Raw genomic sequence first — 5,000 nt, forward strand, 5'->3', positions numbered from 1 at the left:
AAAAATTCTATTAAATATATATTTATATTTTGAGAGGAAAATTAAATAAACCATTGACTCTTAACTAATACCATAAGGATATTGACTTATAGAAGTGGAAAACAGAATGATGATGCTCTGGATAAATAATATATTTTTGGGTTACGTTTGACAAAGCTGAATTATTTTCTGAAGCAATTTCAGTGATTTACTCGAACACCAAATGAAGAACGTTTACCTAAAACATATTTGTCTTTTGTGAACATGAAAGGCTGAGCGTTCGTTTTAAGTATACCGCTTCCCTTATTAAAAAACTTTCGTCATATGTGACAGGCTATACAACCTGAGGAGAGAGGGAGAGAGGGAGAGAGAGAGAGAGAGAGAGAGAGAGAGAGAGAGAGAGAGAGAGTCATGCTACCTGCAAAAGGAAAAAACAATTTGATGAATAGTATCGATGTGCTTGTTATACACATAAAACTGATTGAAACCCCACAACGATTACTGAAAGAAGAAAAAGCAAAATAAAAAAAAAAAGGAAAATGAGGAAAAAGAAGAAAAGGGAAATAAATGTAAGGTGTGATGGGCATGTCAAAGTGTTGTGGCAAATATAGATGACTTCCATGTTGCTAAGGAAATTGACAACTGGGGAAACAATGCCTGGTAGTCTCTTATTCCCCCCCCCCCCAAAGAATATCTGCAAATTGGGTTTTGTTAAGCAGTTTCTCTGCAGATAAGACAAGGTGGCGCCAGTCCACAGTCTTTATTCGAAAACTTATTCATATAAAACATCCATACACTTGTCTATACACATACACACATGCACACTCACCCGCACACACACACACACACACACATATATATATATATATATATATACATACATACATACATACATACATATACCAAGGCACTTTCCCCAATTTTGGAGGTAGCCGACATCAACAAATGAAACAAAACAAAAAAGGTGACCTCTACTCTCTACGTTCCTCCCAGCCTAACAAGGGACTCAACTGAGTTCAGCTGGTACTGCTAGGGTGCCACAGCCCACCCTCCCACATTATCCACCACAGATGAAGCTTCATAATGCTGAATCCCCTACCTGCTGCTACCTCCGCGGTCACCTAAGGCATCGGAGGAAGCAGCAGGGCCTACCGGAACTGCGTCACAATCGCTTGCCATTCATTCCTATTTCTAGCACGCTCTCCTGCCTCTCTCACATCTATCCTCCTATCACCCAGAGCTTCCTTCACTCCTTCCATCCACCCAAACCTTGGCTTTCCTCTTGTACTTCTCCCATCAACTCTTGCATTCATCACCTTCTTTAGCAGACAGCCATTCTCCATTCTCTCAACATGGCCAAACCACCTCAACACATTCATATCCACTCTAGCCGCTAACTCATTTCTTACACCCGTTCTCATTCTCACCACTTCGTCCCTAACCCTATCTACTCGATATACACCACCCATACTCCTTAGACACTCCATCTCAAACACATTCAATTTCTGTCTCTCCGTCACTTTCATTCCCCACAACTCCAATCCATACATCACAGTTGGTACAATCACTTTCTCATATAGAACTCTCTTTACATTCATGCCAAACCCTCTATATCTTACTACTCCCCTTAACTGCCCTCAACACTTCGCAACCTTCATTCACTCTCTGACGTACATCTGCTTCTACTCCACCATTTGCTGCAACAGACCCCAAGTACTTAAACTGATCCACCTCCTCAAGTAACTCTCCATTCAACATGACATTCAACCTTGCACCACCTTCTCTTCTAGTACATCTTACCCACATTAACTTTCAACTTCCTTCTCTCACACACTCTTCCAAATTCTGTCACTAATCGGTCAAGCTTCTCTTCTGAGTCTAAAACCAGTACAGTATCATCCGCAAACAACAACTGATTTACCTCCCATTCATGGTCAATCTCGTCTACCAGTTTTAATCCTCGTCCAACCACTCGAGCATTCACCTCTCTCACCACTCCATCAACATACAAGTTAAACAACCACGTCAACATCACACATCCCTGTCTCAGCCCCACTCTCGCCGGAAACCAATCACTCATTTCATTTCCTATCCTAACACATACTTTACTACCTTTGTAGAAACTTTTCACTGCTTACAACAACCTTCCACCAACTCCATATAACCTCATCACATTCCACATTGCTTCCCTATCAACTCTATCATACGCTTTCTCCAGATCCATAAACACAACATATACCTCCTTACCTTTTGCTTAATATTTCTCGCATATCTGCCTTACTGTAAAAATCTGATTCATACAACCCCTACCTCTTCTAAAACTACCCTGTACTTCTAAGATTGCATTCTCTGTTTTATCCTTGATCCTATTAATCATTACTCTACCTTACACTTTTCCAACTACGCTTAACAAACTAATACCTCTTGAATTACAACACTCATGCACATCTCCCTTACCCTTATATAGTGGTACAATACATGCACAAACCCAATCTACTGATACCATTGACAACACAAAACACATATTAAACAATCTCACCAATCATTCAAGTACAGTCACACCCCCTTCCTTCAACATCTCAGCTCTCACACCATCCATACCAGAAGCTTTTCCTACTCTCGTTTCATCTAGTGCTCTCCTCACTTCATCTATTGTAATCTCTCTTTCATTCTCATCTCCCATCACTGGCACCTCAACACCTGCAACAGCAATTACATCTGTCTCCCTATTATCCTCAACATTCCGTAAACTTTCAAAAATATTCCGCCCATCTTTTCCTTGCCTCTATATATATATATATATATATAATATATATATATATATATATATATATATATATATATATATATATATATATATATATATATATATATATATATATTCAGAATAGATAAATACATATATATATATATATATATATATATATATATATATATATATATAAATTTCTACCTCATACCGGGATCGAACGCTGGCCCCTTCTAATGAAAGGGCAGGTCGAAACCAACCATGCCACGAGATGCCATAAAAGAGATCGTAACCTAACTGCTACCCAGTAGTTCAGGATTTACCTGGCGAGACATCAGTCTCTTACCAGTGAGTTTACCCCGACTTCCCGGCCCACCACATGACACAATTGGTAGTAATTCATTCAAATTACCCCTAATGAGTCAATATGGATAAATATCAACACAACGTCGTGTTCAAATAGAAATAAATTTCTACCTCATACTTGGAATCTAACGCTGGCCCCATCTAATGAAAGGCCAGGTCGAAACCAACCATGCCACGGGAGGCCATAAAAGAAGTCGGAACCTAACTGCTACCCAGAAGTTCAGGATTTACCTGGCGAGACATCAGTCTCTTACAAGCGAGTTTTCCCCGACTTCCCGGCCCACCACGTGACACAATTGGTAGTAATTCATTCAAATTATCCCTAATGAGTCCATATGGATAAATATCAACACAACATCGTGTTGAAATAGCAGTAAATTTCTACCTCATACTTGGGATCGAGCGCTGGCAGCCTGGTAAGAGACTGATGTCTCGCCAGGTAAATCCTGAACTGCTGGGTAGCAGTTAGGTTCCGACTTCTTTTATGGCCTCTCGTGGTATGGTTGGTTTCGAACTGGCCTTTCAGGTGAAGGGACGTCAACAAGTAAAACAATGAACAATAAAAAAAATATGCCAGATAAACCTTATCAGCTAAGTAGCATAGTCAAACAAGCAAACAATCCACAGCCAAAATTTGCACTTGAACTTAAAGTTATCCTAAAAACCAAACGGCTAAAGAAAATGCTTGTCTTTGAGATGGAACTTCGGATTTTTCAAACTTGTTTTTTTGGGTATCACAGGAAACATAGTCCTAACTATATTTTCGTCCTCATATCATGGAAATTAAAAAAAAAAGAAAAAAAAAGGGGGAGGGGCATTATGTCTATTAGGGGAAGCATTCCTAATTAGTGTTTCAATTGTTCTCTATATTGTGAAGATCTAACGTAAATAACAAAGGCATGCATTGCTACGTTAGGTAAAGTAGGTATTAATTTGTAAGGTTTGAAAATTCTAGTATTTTGTAATAGAAAGTAAGAGCAGCCCACTAAGTTCCAGCCAAAAACGGTATAAAAGAATGTTCATATCAAAATTAAACATGATGTGATGAAAAACGATGTTTCGATATTTAATCCCGACAAAGGAATGAATTCGCAGGAACTTGTTTATTAGAAGAATGTTCGAGGTAAAAAAGGAATTCTGGAATCCCGATAATACAAGTCTGTAAATGAAAGTTACTGATCTTTTACGGATTTTCGTTTCGATTAGTTTTAATACTTTTACTATGAATGGGTTTTTCGTACCTTGTCTTGGAAAACAGAAAAGCAAAAAGCGTTAAACATTCGATGACACGTGTTACTAAGTGTTTTGGTATCTTATTTTGATTTTCCTTTCGTGTAATTTTGAAAGATTTTTCAAAATTAGGAATGAAAGCAAAAATAGCAGTGGCAAAAAGTTTCTTTCAAAATATCATCAAAAAATCTAGAATGCTTCATTGATTCAAAGGCAGCTTGCGTAAGAAAATTTTATCCAATTCCTTATTTTTATATTTCACTAATAATGTATGAAGCTTAAAAAGCATTGTCCCTAGTTAAGAATTATTTTCGCTCAAGATATTGGTCTCAACGTCGGGGACCGTTGCCTTTGAAACGCCATTTCCACTAATCAACCAAAAGGAATATCAATCCATCCCAGCTCAGTGATATTCACATCCAATAAATTCCATCTGAGAATCAATGTATTCATCCTTATTCATCATTGCAGATTACTGAATGAAGCGATGAATACATTACTTTCGTGGTAAAGCACAAGTACTCAATTTACATCATATTCGGAGAATCAAGCATTCTCCCTCAATGTCTGTTTAATAGTTGAGATACTAAATACAATATCTATCTATCTATCTATCTATCTATCTATCTATCTATCCATTTATCTTTGTATATATCTATTTATCTATGTATAAATA

This window comes from Palaemon carinicauda, chromosome 14 (assembly GCF_036898095.1).
Source record: "Palaemon carinicauda isolate YSFRI2023 chromosome 14, ASM3689809v2, whole genome shotgun sequence".
NCBI classification, from domain to species: Eukaryota; Metazoa; Arthropoda; class Malacostraca; order Decapoda; family Palaemonidae; genus Palaemon; species Palaemon carinicauda.